Here is a 21,955-nt window from a genome sequence, read left to right on the forward strand (position 1 = left end):
AGAATACACGTTTAAACTGCTGCCAGTCTTCTCTTTAACAAAATATATTAATGCTCACTTAGAGAACAGTCTTGAGGGCATTTATCATAGTGGAGGAAGGCTCAAGTTCAAATTCCTTTGGACACAAGTGGAAGTTAAACCAAATTGCTGGGTACTAGGAAGACACCATTTGCAAGGAAAGTAGTAGCTATGCTCTGAGGAAGTCAAGCAAACCATGAGTAGGAAGCAAGACTGGTATTGAATGATGGATTTATAAATCTCAGCTCAACGTGTCATTCTGAGCACAAAGACTTGAAGACAGTGCTGTCTGGATCAGAACAGTGCCAGGTACACTTCTAAGCACACGTTTAGGTAGCTGCAAAGTTAGGCAGCATACTGATCATCTAAGACTGTAAGTTTGGGAGCCTGTGGGAGCAACTGATGCTCAAGCCTTCAGGTGGCACAGACTGCCCACCCTCTACTCAGCCTGTTCTCTAGCCCATCTGGTGAGATACTCTGGTGAGAATGGGAGAAGCTCATAGTTGTTAGTTGCGCTCCCAAAAAATGAGAATCACAGAGAGATCTTGTGATGAAGAAAGTAAGCTAGGTATCTCAACAGATTAATTGAAGACTTTACCTCACTTTTACAATTAGCAAACTCCTTCTGAGATAAAAAGATATTTAGGCTTTTTTCTAAGGGATATGCTTTAGTGATGTGCTTGGCAGTGTGAGGCTCTGGTTGGACTCAATGATCTTAGGAGTCTTCTCCAACATAAATAATTCTATGACTCTAAACACAGTCTAAAGATTTGTTTAAGGTTTTGACTACTGTAAAGTGTCATTCAGAAGTCTCCTCGATGGTAAATCCTCAAATGGTGTAAGCTGTCATTATTCTCTCAAGAATATGACTATGAATATTTTTTCACTCTTTACATTTTAAAAACATTTACAAATTCTTGAAGTCATCCACTCATAACTGCTGAAGAAGAACTGTGCAGCAACATGCATTGGAAGAAAAAGTCAGACACCACTGTACAGGTTGCTGGTGTTTTTGTGATGCCAGTCCATGTTTTACAGTGATGCTAAAACTTCCAGGTGGCAAGAGAAGGATGAACATTGGCAATTCAAGTTCAGCACTAATTTCAAATGTGGAAAATCACCTTCAACCTTTCCTCCACCTAACCTTAAACTCCAGTGAAGAAAAAAAAAGTGCGGAAAGCAATTCTATCTTATTGGGGAACAAGAGAAATATTTACAGCCTAAAATCCCAGCAAGGACAGAAATGGTAGCTGTAGCACAGAAATTAGCAGAGATCCAGTTGGAACTTCACATCCTACAGATGCAAGGACAGCAGGAGCAGAAAACACTGGACACTTCCAAAGATCAGATCTTAAACATGCCATGCTGGTAGAGCCTGCTTCCCTCTCACCACATATCTCTTTAAACGTCCACAACTGCTTGCTTTCAGGTTCATGTTCCACAAAAAGCAAAGAAACATCAGGCTGAATGAGGACAAGCAAAAGTTTGTGTTTCTAGAAATCATTATTCCTTAGCAATGAGGAGTGAAGAAACATGAAAATGTTTTGAGGATGGAAACTGAATAATTGTAAATAGCCCATGAAGACACGTCCTAGAAGCAAATACATAGATGAATGAATGTCTTGGAAATGACCCCAGTAATTTATAGGTGACATCCACATATTAATATGCACATTTGTCCTATTGCTAACTTCAGTCCCTAACTAGGGAATGGATCTTCTGTTCACAGTGAACACCATTAAGGGTTACATGGAGTCACAGCTGTTCACAATCAGCTTGTGCACCTTTCTGAGGACAGCCTCATCAGCACAAGCCAAACTCCATTGACTCATGCTGATGAGCTCCTGGGCACCAAAATCCAACTTTACAGGAGTCATGGCCTAATTTGCTCTTAGACCAGCAGCTTGTTCGTCCTCCACAGTCATGCCATCAATGCTTCCACTGGAGAATCCACCTATGCTTTCAGAGCATACATGACATGTATGCTGTTGTTTCCAGCCCTGCACAGGCTGTTGGGATTGTCCTGCTGAAGTTCATGCAGCTGTTTGCAACATGTTTTTGTAACATGCAGAGCATCTTGTGGGTCTGACTTTCATAAGTCTTTTGACCTCATATTGTTCTCTTTCAGACATTTTGTATTCAAATCATTCACACCTTGAGTTTCACTCTGGCTTTACTGACCAGAGAGGGAGGCTCGAGAGAGAAATGCAGCTCAGAGCTCCCAAGCAGAACAACTCCCTTATCTATATCTGGATTCCTGTTCTTATACATCTCAGCAGGCCTATGAGTGAAGTAGACATCAGGACTGTTTTTTCTTTCACAGCCTGTGATCTAATCCTTCTCACCAAAACATTCTAGCTAGGCTCAAACTAGCACAGTACCTGCTCACCAGGTTAATTCTACAGCTTTGGATTCTGCATGTGGCAGGGCCTGTCCAGCTCAGTAAGCTCAGCAATAGGCAGATAGGAACTAAGGCCTCTTGGAGATCTGTTCTTTTAGGTGTTTAAGCTGAAGGGCTGTACTATGCTTTTTTTAAGAGGTCACTGTTTCCATTTGGTTTTCTTAATGGTGTGCAACTGCCATAAGCTGCCAGGTACCTAACTGGTATTTTCGCACAAAAATCCTTGCATACTATTTTGAATCATAAATCCCTGAAATGTTTATGCTCCTGCCAGTTCAACAGATTTATTTTGATGAGTGAGAAAAATTCAAAAGAGTCAGAAACTACCCTATGTCATTCAGCAAAATCCTGGTCCCACTGAATCCAGTAGCAAAACTACCTGTCTTCCTACTAACTGGTCACATCCCAGTAAATGAGTCTTCATATGTTATATTCTATTCTGATTCCAAGGGATTCTGTTTTAATTAAATAGAGATTTTAGGAATGACCTCTAAACTTCCTGCAAAAATCAACCATCCTGTCCTCCAGTCCTGCAATGACTTTCATACAATGCTTTGCATCTCCTGTAATAAATTCACAGATGGACCATCCTTGTCCTTCCAACGCCTAAGAATAACTCCTAAGTACTGTTCCCAGGGGATTTGATTTAGTTTACACACATCTGCTGAGATACGTGTCTTTGAGCCCAGATTAAGTCTTTGTTTGACTATATTTGAGCATTTGTGAAACTACTTGGCAAGAATGTCCTTATTTTATTCATTCAAAACATGTGCTGATTGTTGCCAGTGTGATCTGAACACCTCCAACAGAATTCTTGTCTTTCACTTCCAACCTATTCACAGAGAGAAGGAAACCAATCAAAGAAAATGGTCAGCCTCACTAGCCCTAAAGCTGTGCTCCCCCAGAGACTCTCTTCTTTGGGGAAAAAAAAATGTTCTATTTATGAGCAAATGCATTTCACACTGAAGTATTTTCCCAACTAGACTAGGAATGTTTCACTTTATTAGCCCCCCTGCCTCAATTTAATACCTGGTTTGCTCATTACTCTTTGATGTGATGTGTATCATAAAGGGGATGTTTCAAACAAAGTGTTTTATATGTCAAGGCAGAAAAGAGACTGGAGAAGTACAAAACCTAAGCTCACAACTGCCTCTTGAGGAGAAAGGCAACGATGCCAAGACTGTGGACATAACTTACAAAGCCAAAACATCATACAAAGAGTACATGACACTTCCAGACTAGCCCTATAGTATTTCAGCAATATACAACTAAAAGCTTCCTTTTTGTGCATAAATCACCTTGACTGCCACACAGCAAGACCACAAAACTGACACCACTGAACTTGCAGTGAGAACCTGTGCAAGGCAGCATCTCAGGAAGACACCATATGAGGGCTTGAGATTTATGCAGTTTTGTATGACATGACTGCATTAACTTGTTGATATGTTCTTCACAGTAGGTCTCATCTTTCCCCACTAGCATATGCTCTCTACCTCATGTTGCTTTCATGGTGTTTTGACACCATCATCCAGAACCAGCCCAGCAATGGTAATGCCTGCATCTTTCTATAGGAGATAAGGCACACAGTGAGCTATGGCTTTCTTCTGGTGGCTGATCAAGTTACTGCGAGCCAGTTCAAAAATATTCCTCATCCTCAGCGTGCAAATAGCTATCTGGGCCTCCATGCAACAAAAAATGTGCCAGCTCAGATCTTTCCTAGTGGGATTATTATTACTGTCAATTTCACAAGGAAAGGAGAAGATCCAGACTGTTTTTAACACACTCTTCCAGAAGCAGCTTGTAGTATAGGTAGATGCAAAAGGGTGTTTTAAGGACAGACAGAATCAGATTCCTCCTCTTTGCTATGTCCCTACCCACTCCTGAGGTAGGTGTCAGGACAGAGAAACCACACTATAAGAGCATTGATAAGGGCAGGCTCAAAGCAGTGGCTTCACAGCTGTCCTGATGTCCTGACAGGTGGAGGTGGTTATTGTTTACACTTCCCCAAGGCAAAGACAGCCCAGGGGCCAAAACAGTAACTTCCATGCTCCTAACTCTACACTTCCCCATTATGGAATGAGTCTGCTTAGGGGAGAATTATCTCATGCCCAGTGTGCTCCCCATCACAGAACTTTTGCCAGGACCTAAGCTGTAGCATGGGCCAGGACCACACTGCAAGAGGTACTGCACAAGACTAGTCAAAGCAATAGCCTCTTTTCCAAACAAAGCAAGCAACTGATACATGCAAATGAACCCACAGGTAGTTGCTGTGCATCAGTGGACCTTCTAGAAAGCTGACGGATGTTTTGTAGAAAGACATTATTTGTGGCTTGTAAATCTTGCTTTAAAACCTGACATAGCTCCTGTCATAGGAAGCCCAGCCAAGGGAAGTCGGAAGCCGTAAGACCTGCATAAGCCCTCACACTTAACCACAAAGAACAAGCCCAGGCTAGCTGCAGCTTGTTTCACCAGACACACTCCACTTGCCACAGCCACTTTGTGTTCGCTTTGGGGGAAGGGCTGTGTTCAGAGGTAGAGTTGTGCTGATAATTAATTTGAGCTGCTATTTCTAAGTGAAGATGCAACAAGATCTGCTCTGTTAAGAGTGCAGTCCCAGAAGCTTTGGGAAGCATTGCTCAAAAAGGGCTGGTTCCATCTCATCACTACTTAAAACTCTAGAACTGAGGTGTTTGCTTTCTGTTAGCTGTAGAAGTGAAATATTATGTATTTTTCCTTCCATGCAACATTTGTGTTGCATCTTCCTGTTTACAGTGCTCCCTGTTGAAGTGTGTTAGCAAAGTTCTTGCAAACATACTTAGTTGCTTTCTATGGGGAACTTCTTATCTCCAGCTCAGTCTGGCAAAAAAACCCAAACCTTAAATCTCCCCCATTCCAGTATATATTTAAGCATTCTGGACAAAAGCTGTGTTGACAGTGGTTGGTCGATCAGTCCCAGGCAAGACAGCCAAACAGGGGATGAAATAAAGCTCATTGCTTTCAAAACAAGAAACCAGGGTTTTTTTAATGTCCCCATCTGCTGGAGTGGCCATGTTCTCCTAGCACAGGGTAACCATTCTGCAACCATCCACATGCCAGCATTCCCACCTTGCACTGGAGGAAAGAAGAGCAGTCAGTCCCCACACTCTTATTCAATTTCCATATGGCTTTGTTTGGGTTTAATTACTGCTGAAAACAGTTTAAATATTTGGGTACATATCATACAATCAAATTTTAAATAAGGGCCTGTTGCATTGAAGTCATTATTTAGTACCAGTGACTCCCCAAGTTGCTTCCTATAAAGTCTCTGTTCTTCACTGCAAAGTGCAGCTAACAGCAGTCACAGTTGTGAGGAGAGAAAGGGGCTTAGAGGGGAAATATGGACATGCTGTGGGCTTGGCAAGGCTCTCTTAAAGTGCAGCTGACAAGTGCTCAGCTGTCCACAGTAGTTATGTTCTCCTCCACTGTCCTTATCATGAAAGCCAGCACAACTGCAAAGGTGGTTGTGAACCCAGTCATTTTCTAGGCTTTGGCAAAAGTGGGATCACACATCACTGATTCGGGGCAAGTTGTTTATCTGTCCTTAGAGTGCCTCAGTTCTGGCCCCTGAAAGGGAGCTTCTTCACATGCCAGGGCAGATGCTGCAAAGATAACCCTGTAGTTCTTGTGGCAGCAGTGACCCACATGTGAACGTGTGATGTGCCAAGCTCACTATCACACATGCACACCAAGTAAACATTTCCATTCTCATGTGCCTCTCTTAGGCACTAAACGAGACCTAGAGCAGACAAGAGACCAGAACTGCAATGAGGATGTGTCCCTAGAGCTGCAGCCAGAGGAGACGTCGGCCAAAGCAAAGGACACCGGAGCGGCCAGAAGCGGAGCAAGAGGAGTGGGTGCTTTGTGAGCATTCAGCGTGGGGCCACAGGGGAGGGCGTTATGCTGTCTTTCGCAGCAACACATGGCAGTCTCAGTGTGGCTCCATGTTGGCTGTTGCGTCTCCAGGAAAGCAGAGAAGGAATGCAACTCTGGCACAGGAGACGACCCGTCCATCCTTTGGAAGAACTCCTGTGAGCTTTTTGTACGCCTGCCAAAGGGAAAAAGTAGCGACACCGTTTACCTGGGAACAGATGGGCCTTCCTAGGCAGCCAGCCTTAATTAACCAACAAGACAACCGAGCAGGCTCCGGCCGCCGCGCAGCGCAGGCGCCTTGCCGAGGCGGCACAGGGCAGCGGCCCAGCCAGCGCAGAAGTGCCAAGCCAGGAGAAGCCCCGGACTCAGCGCGGCAGCTCAGAGGCAGCCGATGAGTCCAAGATGTCACTTGTTCTTGGCTCTGCCCGTGGCTCCTCCGCATCACGCCGCTGACACCGCAGCCCGGGGCTGGCATTTGGGAGGCCAGGCAGCAGCCCAACAGGCCAAGGACATTTCCCTTTTAGGACAGAGAGAGGCAGTGGCACCCTGTGCCACCGAGCCTGAAAGCTTGCCAGGAAAGTGCCCCCGCCTCGCTGCTCAGAAGGGGTCACCTGCCGTGCCTTGAGCCACCTCTTTCCTCAGTTCTATCAGAAGTTAGGAGTGGCAAAGTTGATTCAGAAGCACTCAAAAGCAGATGGGGACGAGCAAAGTGAAGGAGCACAAAGGGATTGCACTAACGATGCTGGAGGAAGTCTTCTCACTAGACCAATTACGAATCTTTTCTTCTTTTTGCAGCCCATACACAGGTGTCCCTCACCAGCTCTTCCTGCCAGGCTCAGGAACCATTAGTGGGTCCTTGTGTGTACCCTTCATTACAGTACATGTTGCTGGTTATCAGACACAGCTGGGACAGTGTCTCTATTCCAGACTGTGCATCTGCTGGCTTTCAAACTCACATTTTCACTTTCTTATTCTTGTCCCTGAGACAAGGAAACAAACAAACAAACAAACAAAACAAAAAAAAAAAAAAAAGAGAGGCGGGGGGGGGGGGGGGAAAGAGAGAGAAACTCTCCTCCATACCCGAGTTCTAGACAAGGAAACCATTTTGCCTTTCAAACGATGGCACATACTCCTTTCCTGCACACAACACTGAAACTGCAAATAATGAAACCTGTTGGAAGTTACACAGGGGTTTGTTGAAGCTGCTATTGGAAAGCACAGCCAAGAGCAACTGTAGGTTAAAGATAAGAGACCAGAATTGGTTCACAAACAAGACAAGTTGGAGTCCTGGTGGACAACATGCTATCCATGGGACAGAAATGTGCCCTTGTGGCCAAGAAGGATAATGGGATACTGTGGTGAAGAGTGTGGCCAGCAGGTGGAGGGAGGTTCTCCTCCTCACCCTCTACTATGCTCTAGTCAGACCTCACCTGGAATATTGTGTTCTGTTTTGGGTTCTCCAGTTCAGGAGAGATAGGAATCTACTTAAAAGAGTCCAACAGAGGGCTGAGGGACCCAAGCTTTTTTGGTCTGGTGAAGAGAACACTTAGAGGGGATCTAATCAATGTTTATAAATATTTGAGGGCTGGGTGTCAAGAAGGAGGGGACAAACTCTTCTCGGTTGTGCCCTGTGATAGGACAAGGGGCAATGGGTATAAAGTACAACACAGTTCCACCTCAACATGAGGGAGAAGTTCTTTACTGTAAGGGTCATGGAACACTGGAACAGGCTCCCCAGAGAGGTTGTGGAGTCTCCTTTTCTGGAGACTTTCGAGACCCATCTGGATGAGTTCCCATGTGACCTGCACTAGATTATGGTCCTGCTCTGGCAGGGGAGTTGGACTTGATGATGTCCAGAGGTCCCTTCCAACCCCTAATATTCTGTGATCCTGTGAATTTGACCTTTCGTGTGTATTTCTGTGTATACATGTGTCTGTCTAGGTCTGTATAGTCAAATACACATGGAGTCTGAGGATCCCACTTTCCCCCTTATTCTCTTCCCTGTTTTTAAGAAGTATTTTAAAGCTATTATAGAAATGCTGCAGCTTAGACTTGGATTATTCTGTATATTCAGCCAGTGAAGCACTGACCATGTAGTACAGGGCTATCTATAATTTAACTTTCAGCCAATCCAGAAAACAAGCACATCCATCTCCACCCTACCTTGTGTTGCCATCCTGCCAGTGCCATATGTTTGTCTTGGTGAAGGCTATTTCTCTAAGCCACATCTGGTTACTTCTGAGAGATCACATTCCATTTGACGTGGAACCTTTAAAAGCAGCAGGAAACCATTGCTCCCAGCACAGTAATTGGCAGAGTACATCTTTTCCTACAGACGCTGCTTAGCGATATGAAAAGCTCACATCCACGCAGCCAAAGCAAAATTAAGAGTAGAAACAGCAGTTTCTGTGATTATTGGATGAACCTCCAATGCTTATGAACATGGCAATTACACTCTCTTTCTTATGGGTGGTTAAGCTAGATTCACTTAATGTAGTCATAAATGAAATCAGACTGTGGGGGTTTTGATTTTTTGTTCTTCTCATTCAGGAAAGTGTCAATTGCCTTTGCATGTCTGGGATTTTCTGTCAAGGTGAATCAGGAAATCTCTCATATGCTGAGTATAAGCTCATCAGCTTTATTTGTGTATATATCACTTAAAAGCTGAAGGATAATCCCTTCTCTTCTCCATTAAATGTAGCCAATCAGAGCTTTCTTGTGCATTATGAGCCAAAAGCTGGGCAATGTGAAGAGAATCTTCCCTCCAACCTAAGCAAGTCAATAGTCAGTCCCAGTACTTACAAGCCAAGCGCATTCTAGAAGGTTGCCATCAGCCAAAAATGTAAAGGAAACAGCATGAAAGATGATATTATTTCTAGAATATATTATTATATTACAGAACATCTTTTCCTTTCCTCAGATCTGTTATTGGCCTTCCATTTTGACAAGCTCATAGCATAAGACTACGGTTAAAGTCTTTGGATAGACTGCTTTAGGTCTGTCGGTATCAGGAGGGAGCCACATTTAGATGAAAAAGAAATGGTCTTTTCGTGTTCCTCACAACCAGCCTGATGGCCATACCACACGGAGGGGTATTAGCCCTTCCACTTACCTCCCTCAGGCAACTCTTAAAAAGCAACACAGAACTCCTGATCATTAATGATTCATTATCTGTGCCCCTTTCTTTCTCTCTTTTGTTCTAACTGTCACAGTGTAATTCTTTGTCTGTTTACTGTGTATTATTGGGCAACAACACTTGGTAGAGCCTTTAAAAAGAGCTGTTTACTCAGAGTCAATAACACATTCATCCACGAGGAGTTAATGCTCTCACATACACTAAGTGAGACAGTTTCAGAGGGCTGCACAAACCCCACAGCATTGTTCATGGGGATTTGTGCACAAACTTCTGCTTACCCCTGCTTGGAAATCTACATTTAATTCTGTTATGTATGGTAATGAGAGTGCAGTGTGCTAACATCTCCATGGCTGGTAACCCGAACAGCTTCACAGAGTATACTTCTTATGTTGTTGTCAGTCATTGATTGGGTTGTTGATTGGCTTTACTGGATAGGACAAAGGTGGAAGTCTATCTGCATATTAAGAATCCCTAATCAGGAAAAGTAGTGGAGGAGAAGATATAATCCAGCTATAACAATGCCCTGCCAATGACCACAGAACCTGTGCATCGACAGCAGCAGTCCTGTGCCTGGTAACAAAAAGGAGGCCCCAGGATTACCTTTATGTTGCTTGTGCGATGGATTCATGATAGGAATCTTCATCAACAATGACCTTGCACAACAGCAAACCTACAAAGTTTGGAAGGACTTTTCAGAAGGAGACAGCACATTAGAAACATGTGTATCCTAGGCATGTACAGAATACATCTTCAAAGCACTATGCACACCCACTGCTAAGCACAGTCCTTTGTTACTGCCCCTACTCAGTAATGAAGTGACAGTGTTGGGCTTTTTTCTACTGTTCACACCTCAGAAAAACTGGGCTAACTGAAGTTATCCTCTTCCTTCAGCATTTTCACCACACAATGTATAAACCTACAAACTCACAAAGGGCTTCACATGGAAGGAGGACAGATAAAGCTCACTCACAGTTTATCAGAACACCTAATAATTCAAATAGTGACCAATAACTTCATTTGGGTCCCTCTTTTGTCAAACAGCAAATTTTAAATGGACTGACTCAGTAAGCTTCTCTCTGAGTCAGTGTGCACTTACCTGTTAACACTTTATTCTTCCTTAGTCCTTACCACTAGCCAGCGGTCTCTGGGTTGCCATGAATTCTCAAGGTACCCATTTTAGACAGCCTAGAAAAAGAACTCCAGGATCTTGCCTCTTGTGTGTGTTCTTGGACCTTCTCACAGTCTCTAATGTCAGCACTAGCTGGCAGTCTGTCAGCACTAGCTAACCAAACAGCCCAGAGGACAATCCCTCTTCTCCTTCCTCAAATGTCTAGGTTGAGCACCAAACCTGAGGCAGATCACGTCATACTTGTTGAGTCAGCCTAAAAGATCAAAGACAATTTTCCCACCTGTCTCTCTAATTCACCAGCATAGCCCTGCTTCATGGTCACACATAAGAACTGTGAGCACAGCCAACAACACCTTTGAGCTTTTCTTGCTTCTCTGCATTGGAGGTGCTTGTAAAAGCCTGTAGGAGCATTCATGTGTGCCTGGGGCCAGAGCATGGAGACAGGCTGTGGGGCATCTCTCCTAGCTCTGCACAAACCAACCCATATACCTTACAGCACTGGCATTTGCCATATCCCAACTGAGAAAATAAGCATGTTCAATTTACATAACATGATTTGGAGGGCATAAATGCTCCCCTTCTTTCCATGAGTCTACAGACTCCTTTCCCTCAGGGGACAATCAGGACAGGGACTCCCCAGACATTGACGTTACTGTCTCATTGGAAACTTCTCTTAACGCTTCATTTCCTGGGTATCCCTCTGTGTCTGCACTTGCTGAGCGAGCGAGAGAACACTCTGAACCTCAGATGATATAGAAAAGTAACAAACCTGTGCTAGTTTGAAGCAGGCTAGAATGTTTTGGTGAGAAGAACTAGATCATAGCCTGTGAAATAAAAACAAGAGTGATGTCTACTTCCCTCATAGGCTTACTGAGATGTATAAAAACATAAGTCAAAGCATAGATAAGACACTCAGCACCACTCTTGCTGGGGCTGCTGGCTGAGCTGCATCTCTCTAACCTCACTCTCCATTTTGGACTAATCCACTTTGCTTCCTAACCCCTTGACCAAACCTCCATTCTTCTTTGGGACTGGGGTAAGGTTGAGAGGAGCGGGGGGAAGGCGCAGGGGTGGTTGAGAGCCCCTCCTGGGGACTCAGGTTTCTGGGAGGGCTGTTGTGTTTCTGTATTACCTTTTACCTTGTATATTTCTGTCTATAACTGTACATACTGTAAATATCTGCTTGTATATTGTGCTAGCTGTAAATATAAAGCTTCATTCAATTTCCAGAGCCGTCTGAGTCTAGTCTGAGTGATTTATAAAGGGAGGGGGACAGAGAACACCCAAACCATCACAAAACCAATGAAATGTCCAGCCCCTTTTGGGACACACACTCAATTTCTCTTAAAACAACTATTTACAGTTCAGGGCCCTAGTCTTAAAACTGTAACAGCCATGAAAACAAAACAGTGAACTAATGTTTTCCCCCCAACCAAATTGTTTTTTCCTCTTGAATCCTATGAAGCCAAATGAGTAAATCACATACCCATTTTCTCCAAAAACATAGAATCATAGAATCAACCAGGTTGGAAGAGACCTCCAAGATAATCCAGTCCAACCTAGCACCCAGCCCTATCCAGTCAACTAGACCGTGGCACTAAGTGTCTCTTCCAGTCTTTTCTTGAACACCTCCAGGGAAGGTGCCTCCACCACCTCCCCAGGCAGCCCTTCCCACTCTCTCTGTGAAGAACTTCCTCCTAACATCCAGCCTATACTTCCCCTGGCACAACTTGAGACTGTTGCTGGTTGTCTGGAAGAAGAGACCAACTCTATCTGTCTCTGAAACTCCTGGAAACCCTTTTACAACTTCAGGTTTTTGTCAACTGTAACACAAGGATAAATATGGGCAGCCTTACAAAAGGGATTATCAGAACTGACTGCTTTGTGGTATCTGCCACCACGTTTGCAAGTATAAATATAGATTAGGGTAAAGTTTATTTTCAAAGCAAATAGATGCTAAGGTTTCTCTAAAATAAAGTTTAAGAAATGTGGTTAGTTCATTCTTCTGGAACTCCAGGAGCTGCAAAGCTTTAGCCTTTGAAAATTATCTGTTCCTTCATTGATTTTAATCCTCTCTGGATTTCTATCCATTATTTAGAAGTGTAAAGTGAGTTGTTTATGCAAACGAGGAAAATTACAGTTTTCTGATTTCACATGAAGAATCATGACATTTCACGGCAATCTACTATTAGCATTATAATACTTTGCACTTTTATAGTGACTTCCATAGAAGGAATTCAAAGTGCTCTGCAGAAATTGCCACTTTGGCCATTCAAATTTATATTGCCAGATCAGATAGGAAAATAGGTTTTTGCATTCTTTCAACAGCTCTCAATTAAATCATAGAAACATAGAATCAGTCAGGGTTGGAAGGAACCACCAGGATTGCCTAGTTCCAAGTCCCCTGCCATGGGCAGGGACACCTTAACATCTTCATAGATGGTCTGGATGAGGGTATGGAGTCAGTCATTAGCAAGTCTGCAGATGACACTAAGCTGGGGGCAGATGTGGCTGGGTTGGAGGGCAGAAGGGCTCTGCAGTGGGACCCTGACCACCTGGACACATGGGCAGAGTCCAATGGGATGGGGTTCAATAGCTCCAAATGCAGGGTGCTGCACTTTGGCCACAACAACCCCATGCAGAGATACAGGCTAGAGAGCTGCCAGAGAGAGAGGGATCTGGGGGTGCTGATTGATACCCGCCTGAACATGAGCCAGCAGTGTGCCCAGGTGGCCAAGAGAGCCAGTGGCATCCTGGCCTGCACCAGGAATGGTGTGGTCAGCAGGAGCAGGGAGGTCATTCTGCCCCTGTACTCTGCACTGGTTAGACCTCACCTTGAGTACTGTGTTCAGTTCTGGGCCCCCCAGTTTAGGAGGGACATTGAGATGCTTGAGCGTGTCCAGAGAAGGGCGATGAGGCTGGTGAGAGGCCTTGAGCACAGCCCTACGAGGAGAGGCTGAGGGAGCTGGGATTGTTTAGCCTGGAGAAGAGGAGGCTCAGGGGTGACCTTATTGCTGTCTACAACTACCTGAGGGGTGGTTGTGGCCAGGAGGAGGTTGCTCTCTTCTCTCAGGTGGCCAGCACCAGAACAAGAGGACACAGCCTCAGGCTGTGCCAGGCGAGATTTAGGCTGGAGGTGAGGAGAAAGTTCTTCCCTGAGAGAGTCACTGGACACTGGAATGGGCTGCCCAGGGAGGTGGTGGAGTCACCGTCCCTGGAGCTGTTCAAGGCAGGATTGGACATGGCACTTGGTGCCATGGTCTGGCCTTGAGCTCTGTGGTAAGGGGTTGGACTTGATGATCTGTGAGGTCTCTTCCAACCCTGATAACACTGTTATATTCAAGACTTGCTTGGATGTGTTCTGCCATGATCTGGTATAGGTTCAGCCGAGTACTCCAGGTCATCCTCAGGGAGCTGAAAGAAGCAACTCAACACAGAGAAACTCAGTCTAAGGAATCATACCCAGCACCCGTGAGCGATGTCAGAGCAATCATGAGACCTAGCCCTACCTAGCCGGGGGGCCCACCAGGCCCCCCGGCCTTTGAATCCCCTCCACCATTCACCCAGTGAGGCACCGCAGAGCACTCACCGGTGACGATCCGAGGAGGATCCTTCTGCCCACAATGGGCAAACTTGGGGCTTGCCTGTCCTGGGGCCACTTATAAAGGGGAGTGGGTGGGTGGGGGCTAAGTGGCAACACCTGGGGTGGGAGGAGACTGCAATAGAATCCAGATTGAAAAGGGGAGTGGGTAGGGAGGGCAAAGTGGTGACACCTGGGGTGGGAGGAGACTCCAAGAAGGCCCAGATTGAAAAGGGGAGTGGGTAGGGAGGGCTAAGTGGTGACACCTGGGGTGGGAGGAGACTCCAACAGAACCCAGGTGTTATGAGTTTGGGGAAAAAAAGGGGGAAATGCATTGTGCAGGAGAGAAAGAGGTGAATATGGTGGAGAAGGGAGGGAAATGGAGAGGAAAAGGATGGAGATGAGAACAGGAAGATGGAATGGTCTATTTGCAGTCATCTTGAATGTTAAATTGCACAGCAAGCGAGCTGTGGGTCTGGGCAGTCCTGTTTTCCTTGTATTTCTTTGCCTTTCTCACATTTGTCAGCTCAGCTTATTTTTTTTACAAACTGGATAAATATTTTTGGTTGGTGTTTTTGGAGATCAAGTTGGAGTATGTAACAAAATTATATACAAATCATTACTGAATAGAAGTCAGCAGTAAGATTTTGTAACATTTCATCATGAACAACAGTTTGTAAGTTATGCAGAGATGTCTACCAGGAAGCCAGAAACATGCTCTGATTTCAGCTTGGAGAAGAGAAGACTCCCCAGAGACCTAACAGTAACCTTCCAGTACCTAAAGGTGGCCAACAAGAAGGCTGAAGAGGGACTGTTTACAAAGGCCTGGAGTGGCAGGATGAAGGGCAGTGGTTTTAAACTAGAGAAGAGATTTAGGTTGGATGTTAGGAGAAAGGTCTTTACCATGGAGGTAGTGGAGCACTGGAACAGGTTGCCCAAGGAGATAGTTGAGGCCCCATCATTGGAGATAGCCAAAGTCAGGCTCATCAGGGCTCTGGGCAAACTGAATTAGTGCAGGATGTCCTTGCTGACTGCAGGGGAGTTGGACTAGATGGCCTTTGGAGGTCCCTTCCAACTGAAACTCTATGATTCCAACTGAAATTCTATGATTCTATAACCCATCCCACAGGAGATGGAGGGAGCACAGACCCACAGAGGGGCATGTGGTATCCAGATCCACACAATACAGCATTCACTTCTGTCACATCTCCCCAGGCAGACATTACTGTCACGTCCAGGTGGATTTAGGCAGCTCCTTCAGGAAGGAGATCAGGGGGAGGTGCAGCTGAGGACAGCAGACTGTTTCCTGAAGCTACTCCTTTTCCTTCTCCTGCGGTGTCCTGGCAGCTTGTTGCAGAAGGAGCTGCTTCTTTCACAAATACATCCATCAGCAGACTCTCTCAGGCCCTTAAATAAGCTCGGGTGACTACTCCTTCTGAGCAATGCAAGAATTTTGCCCCTAAGCTGACTTTAGGAGCTGGGCTACACAGTCTTACATTCCCCTCTCTCGAGTTTTAACGTGTTTTGTTTCCTTCTTTCCAGGCCCTGTGTCTGCCAGCAGTAAAAAAGTCATAATTTCTCACCCATGTAAACCAAGCAAAGTACCAGCAGGAAATGGTTCGCCCCCACTGCATTGCTCACTGATGTCATGACAATGCCTGTGCCAGAGTCCAAAGAGACAGGACTACTACCTCTGCTTAGTACAAAGAAGCTACTGAAAGTTAAAATAATTACCTACAAAGACAGTACATGTTTCTTTCATCTAATTAGATAATATGCCCAGGTGTTTAGCACCAAGGCATCTACTCCTTAATTGGAAAAAGGCAAGGACAGAAACTAATTACCAGCATTAATCAAAAGCACAGGTCTAATGATAATTAACAACACATTCCCATCACAAACCAAATCCCTTTATTATAAGGTGCTCCAGATTGCAAAATCAAATGAATGGAGTTTTACCCTGAATGTTTCCGATTGCCATCTTCTGGCAACAGTACACATTATTTCCCCACAGAAAGGAGCACAAATCCCATGCAATGGTGTCACTTTCCACACAATGGCTGTGCACATGGCCTGTCATTTGAAAGGGGTGGAGAGAAAGAAAAGTGAATATAAAAATCAGATTGCTATGTGACTCTCCCATCTCTTTTCAGTGGTGTGCAGTAATGAGATAAGGAACAGTGGACACAAACTTGAACATAGAAGGTTTCATCTCAACATGAGGAGAAACTTCTTTATGGTGAGGGTGACAGAGCACTGGAACAGGCTGCCCAGAGAGGTTGCAGAGACTCCTTCTCTGGAGACTTTCAGACCCCTCCTGGATACCTTCCTGTGTGAACTACCCTAGGGGATCCTGCCTTGGCAGGGGTTTGGACTCGATGATCTCTGGAGGTCCCTTCCAACCTCTAACATTCTGTGATTCTATGACTCTGTGATAATATTGTGCTCAGAGAGGTTTTGCTGGGGCAAAATGCTACCTACCATTGTGATGGTTTGGGTGTTCCCCGCCCCCCCCCACACTTTAGAAATCACCCAGACTAGGCTCAGCGGGCTCTGGAAATATGAATGAAGCTGATTATTTACATCTGGCACAATATGCAAGCAGATATTTACAGTATATACAGTTATATACAGAAATATACAAGGTAAAAAGGTAATACAGAAACACAACTCCCTTCTCAGAAACCTGAGTCCCCAGGAGGGGCTCTCAACCACCCCTGCACCTTCCCCCTGCCCCTCTCAACCTTACCCCAGTCCCAAGGAAGAATGGAGGTTCGGCCAAGGGGTTAGGAAGCAAAATGGGTTACTCCAAAGTGGAGGGTGAGGTTAGAGAGATGCAGCTCAGCCAGCAGCCCCAGTGAGAGTGGTGCCAAGTGTGTTATCTATGTTTTGACTTATGTTTTTATACATCTCAGTAAGCCTATGAGGGAAGCAGACATCACTCTTGTTTTCATTTCACAGGCTACGATCTAGTTCTTCTCACCAAAACATTCTAGCCTGCTTCAAACTAGCACAACCATGCTCAAGAAAGTGCTTACTAGCAGGAAAAAAAAAGAAAGAAGGAAAAAAAAGAGAGAGAAAGAGAAGAGAGGAAACACTGAGTCTTGCTAAGGTAGTAGTTTTGCTGCTCTCCACAGGTCTGGGAGGCTGGCTACAGGTATTGAAAGCATTGGCAAAGACCCAGAACTTTTCTGAAATAACAAACTAATGAGCTACAAAAACAAAACCAAAAAGCCCACAAACAAACAAATAAAAATCAAACCAAACTGAAAAAAACAACAGCACGGCCACTGTCCCATTCAGCCCTGCCATCAAGGAAGCCCTGCAGTTTTCCAAGAGCATCAAGATGTTCAGAGACATCCCAGAACACAATTTACACTCGACTGCTCGGGGGCTTAGGTTCACTGCTGCTCAGGCTGCATTGGGTCAGGAAGAAGGAGAAACTGCTCAGTGGTCACATTAACTACAGTCCTCTTTTCCCTGGGACCCCCACTCTCCCTGCACATTTCTACACAAGTTCCTATTTTATCTCCATTCTTTTCTGGACTTCCCATTACAGAGCTAATAAAAATGCATCTTCCTGGCAAGCTAAAAATTATCATCCCATGTAGAAATAACAGTCTGCAGTTGGTTACTGCCAGCTGAGCTGCAAATTATGTTATTATAATATTAACAATGTTTTTTGTATGCTCTGACATAGCATTAAGTGATTACTTACAAGAAGGAAAGCATCAAGGGAGGGAAAACATTGAAACAGTGTGGCTTAGCGTTGGAGACCACAGGAGTTAACACTCTGAAGAACAAGATACCCACAGAAAGAGAAATTGTTGCCCGTATCAGCTAAGCCTGCTTCCCAGGTCCACCACAGCACATTTTCAACACAAGGCTTGCAGCACTTCACTAGTTGAGTAAATTATATGAAGACCAAGGATGTACATAAGTGCTTGCAGGGATACTGTAATGGTTTGGGTGCTACCCCCCCCCCCCCCCCCCCCCCCCCCTCCCTTGTGAAATCACCCAGACTGGACTCAGCTGGCTGGAAGTTAAGGAATAAACCTTTCATATTCACAGCTCAGCACAATATACAAGCAGATATTCACAATGTATGTTGGCACATGGCCAACATAAGGAGACAGATTAAGGTTAAACACTGATCTTTCTTTTTTTTAATTGATTTTTTTTTAATGGCTGGTCCATTGGATTGGATGATCTTGGGGGTCTCTTCCAACCTGGTTGATTCTATGATTCTATGATATACTGGAAGGTTTTAAAAAGTATCCTTAATTTCTGCTAAGAGAGGTCTCAGTCTTCCCAAGTGTGAAATAAATAAAATCTTATTAATACAAAGAGCATAAACTGGTGTTTATCCAATCTTAATGCACACGCTTTCTGCAAGAATTCCAAAGTAGTCCTCTTCAATGTCTTTTCCAATACTTTTTTTCCTGGAGAAACAGCATCACCTTCAGGCCAAAAAAGATCATATTCCAATTTCTTGGAAAGCGAAAGTCAGGAAAGACTTGAAAATTATATACCAAAATCTTCTGCGTGTTTTATTTCTTTCTGATCCTAGATTGCAAACCATGAACATGCACCCAAAAAAATAATTATAGGGCTGTACAAGAATTGCTTTTTAAAAATAGGTGGAAGGGGCAGTGTCTCCCAGTTTTAAATCCACTGGTTTCAGAATAGTCCACACAGTGGAGCTCTGAACAAAATAAAAATACAGCAAACCAGGAAATAAGATCTAACAGAAACAGATGTGTGAGAAGTAAATAGTCAGAGACATTTACATAGAGATGCACACACTTGGAAATTACATAACAATGTTGTCTCTAACACTAACACTAAATCAAGTGCATCAGTGCCAATGTTGCCAGTAAGCATAGCAACTGGAGGACAGGCTTACAGCACTTTATATTAGTTTTAATTAACTCCCCAGCTTTTATGTACTCATTGAAACTCTGCCTGATACTTGATGTATCAGCAGTGGAAGTAATAGGCTATAAGGAGAAGAAATTAAATAATGCAAGACTGGGAAAAATTGAGGAAACCTCCAGTGGATGGGTGAGATAAAATGAGTGTCCCACTAATTCACAAAGAAAATAAGAGCACCTCAGTCCAACGTTTCTACATCTTTCTTTATTCTCTGCACCTTTGAAATGAGCCATTTTAACTGACAAACCTATCAGAAGCCAGCTACTATATCAATCAGTTTGCAGCCTAAAATCTCCAGAGGTATAATACAGGCAAAAAGATCAACATGGCACATGAATGGCAGAAACAAGCTGTTTGGGGGCATACAATTAGAAGAAGCTATCAGAAGACATCAGTTCGAGTCAAACAAGAACTACATGTACACTAAGAATTTCCTTCACACTGGGGAAGAAAAATCCAAATGTACCAGTGCATAATTTCAGTGTAAATACCAATTTGATGAGCTGTTCTGAAATGATCATTTGATATTCATACTACCACGTGTCCTGGGGTATGGCATACGTACATGACCATCTTTAATAGTAAGAATCTGCTCAGTAAAACTAAGCCTAGGAGTGCAAAAGAGGAGGCATGGCAATAGTCTATTATTTATGAAAAAGAGTTGGGAACTACCATCCTGTGCAGCACAGCTTGGAGACTGCCACATGTGTTTGGCTGTTGAGCTTACTCCTCCAGTTTTACAGCAGCAGTTGCACCCACAGACCTCTCACAGATGGTAATTTTTTGGCCTGTCTAGATACCACACTGGCTCAGAAAGGGATGGGCTAGCTTGTTGTGGCTTGGTCAGAATACTATGGAGCACCAAAGAATCTCTGTTAGGGTTGGCCTGTGCAGACAGTAGCAGTTTGACCTTGTGTCGGTCTAGACTGATGAGAGACTTTTCTTCTAGACATCCTTGCATTCAAAACTGAATAGCAAAGGGACAGCTGAAAAGAGAGAGTGCTTAATCAGTGTTAAAATCTAACTTTTAAGAGCACTGGATGTTAAGATTCCTGCTCCAAATTCATATATAAAGCACATAACAGAAAATGTTTGTCATTGCTCTAATGAAAGAGCAACCCCCTCTCTCTGCCCAGAACACAGTAACTTCTTCTATGTCAGCTAACCCTTTGTAAACTTTACCTTTCTTACATTAGCTTTTAGTTTTAAATATTCCTGCTCTTCTAACAACCATGTACTCTGTGAGCTGGCAGTGGCACATTTAATCCTGAACTATAATTTTACTGCAAATTAGATTTGATTCATGGTAACAGATGAATTGCAGTCAAGTCTCCAAATTGTTTAATGTAAACTTTTATTTGCAGGGTGGATAATCTACTGAGACAGAGCTAATTGTCTTCATAGTATCTAGTATGGGCTTGTGGTTTGAATTTGAGCTGAAAACAGTGTTGATAACACAGGGATGTTTTCGTTACTAGTGAGCAGTGCTTTACACAAAGTTAGATCTTTTCTGCCTCTCACATCCCCTCACCAGCAAGTAGGCTGAGGCTGCTGAGAAGTTGCACACAGACATGGCTGAGACTGCAGACCCCAACTAAACACAGACGTATGCCATACCGTGTGGGGATTAAAATAGACAGAGTTTCACTGCCCAGAGTGAAAACACTGATAAGGAGAGTAATGAATGGAAAGGCTTTGATGATCCTCATCCCCTAAACATCTGCTTTTTAGCCTTGAAGAGGAAGGTGAGCTATCTTTTAGAATGTGAGAGGAAAGTTTTCTTTTTATGCCAATTATTACTAAAAAGATGTCTGTTACACTGTCTGTGTGCTGAGCCCACTGTGCAGAAGATATATAAACCCTCAGATTGACTAGAATCAATGTTCTTATTTAAGACATCGTGTATGACATCATGTTCATCATATAAAGCTGGGGGAAAGCATGCGTTCAGCACACCAAGCTGATCTAGTTGGAGGTATTCCAGCTCATTGCAGAGAGGTTGGACAAGTAAGGGGGACTTTGATGGTCCCTTCCAACCTGATGCAGTCTGTAAATCTGTGGGAAGAAGGAAGTAGGTGACGTTCATAGCGATGGTTATTTGCCTTCAAGCAATCATTAGGTATGATGGAACCATGCTTTCCTTGAGATGGCTGAACACCTGCCCAAGAATGGGAAGTGATGGGTGGATTCCTTGGGTGGTTTTGCTTGCATGCACAGCTTTTGCTTTACCTATTTAATTGCCCTTACCTCAACCCACGAGTTTTCTCACTTTTGCCTTTCTGATTCTGTCCCACATCTCACCAAGAATGAGTGAGTAACTTTGTGGTGCTTGCTGCTGACTGGGGCTGGACCATAACAAACTGGAATCAAAATACGCGGCAAAATCATGCCACATGCAGTACTTACTCATGAGACAAACCCATGTGAAGACATACGGTGAATTTAGCCTGTTTGGAGTTCCTAGACAGAACTAAGACTTCTTCTGTTTACATCTCAGATTCAAGGTTATTTCTTCATGAAGAAAAATGGAGGAAAGCTTCACCACTTTTGAATCATTAATGAGCTAAAGCAATATGTATGTTTAACCAGAAAGTCTGTAGAAGCCTGAAAGATGGTAAGTGGAAGTCCCACGTTTGCTTTGCCTTGTGTGGCATAAGGATACAGGCACTAGCCAGACCCTCTTGCTCACTTCATGTAGGTACCAAGATGCTCTGATACCGACCCCTCACACACCATGACACAGGCTACATTCATTTAATGCCGTACAAGCGCTGTTTCCACTATCAGAAAACGCTCGGAGAGAGGACACAATTAATTTGGCTGCACATTAAGGTAAACATTTACAAA

General features: G+C 44.1%; 1 long non-coding RNA gene across 2 annotated transcripts; it reads right to left on the bottom strand.

Moving 5' to 3' along the window:
* Positions 1-5,564: 5,564 nt before the first annotated feature.
* LOC135180151 (uncharacterized) lies at positions 5,565-14,246 on the bottom strand. Of its 2 annotated transcripts, none has more exons than XR_010304296.1 (3): positions 14,183-14,246; positions 10,065-10,134; positions 5,565-6,503 (listed from the first exon to the last, which is right to left on the bottom strand). It is a non-coding gene; the product is annotated as an uncharacterized LOC135180151 (long non-coding RNA). The 2 variants fall into 2 exon arrangements; XR_010304297.1 differs by having other exon boundaries at positions 10,065-10,152; positions 14,183-14,218.
* Positions 14,247-21,955: the final 7,709 nt, after the last annotated feature.

Source organism: Pogoniulus pusillus, chromosome 12, assembly GCF_015220805.1.
Source record: "Pogoniulus pusillus isolate bPogPus1 chromosome 12, bPogPus1.pri, whole genome shotgun sequence".
NCBI lineage: Eukaryota > Metazoa > Chordata > Aves > Piciformes > Lybiidae > Pogoniulus > Pogoniulus pusillus.